The sequence below is a fragment of the Ipomoea triloba genome, chromosome 14 (assembly GCF_003576645.1).
Source record: "Ipomoea triloba cultivar NCNSP0323 chromosome 14, ASM357664v1".
Taxonomy (NCBI): Eukaryota; Viridiplantae; Streptophyta; class Magnoliopsida; order Solanales; family Convolvulaceae; genus Ipomoea; species Ipomoea triloba.
Genome location: NC_044929.1, coordinates 7,337,361 through 7,338,323, shown reverse-complemented (window position 1 = coordinate 7,338,323; position 963 = coordinate 7,337,361).

Sequence of the window (963 nt, the reverse complement as noted above, 5' to 3'; positions counted from 1 at the left end):
TCCATTAATGCGCAGCCTTATATATTACAGGTTAGTGAAGGATCCCAAATAAATGCAATTTACTAATCAAATTTAAATTCCTGCAATCTACTAATCGAGTTGAAACTGATATCCCATTTGCATTCCAACTTCAGAATCATGGGAATGTATTGTCTTTTAAATGAGTTGACGACGTTTAAGAGGAGGAGTGCTGTCAAGGTTCGAGTGGTTCGATCATATACTGTAATGGAAAGGAGAGGATCATCAGAAATCAAGAGTAAAGAGTTGGTGCTGCACGACGAAGAGGTATCTTTCATCATCCGAATTTCTGCAAAAAAAAATTCATTATTTAGTATTTTGATCATATAAGATTTATAGATTTAGGGTTTAGTGTGTAACACTTGCTATGTTCAGGCAACAGTAATCCATGCCTGTATACCAAAGGATGTTTTACCAAAATTCCCAGAAAGCTTTTTAGAAGGAAATGTCTATTGTTTCAAGAACTTTTATGTCGTTGCAAATTGGCATACCTATAAGACTAGCATGCATGAGTTCATGCTGCAGTTCAATCACGAGACTATCATGAAAGAATCTAGGTCAGATAATTTCCCTTACCACATGTTCAGACCGAGACCATTCCATACTTTGAAAGGTAATCCATCACTAGATGTCAAGGAGTTGATTGGTAAGCTTTTTTTTCTCTGCATACTATTTCTATTTCTATTGTTTATTTCTAATACATATTATTAGATTATTAGATATGGCAGCATACACTTTGTTTTATCTTCCTGTCTGCTGAGCTTTTTTCTTTATTATAATTTTATTAGATTTAATTGGCCGTATTGTTGAAATACGTGCTCCCCAAGAAAAAAACAATTTCTGGACAGAATACTGTCCTCATAGACTTTGTTTTAGAAGATGCAATGTAAGTCAACAAAATACTCATCTACTTTCATTTCATTTGTATTTCATTTTAACTAACAA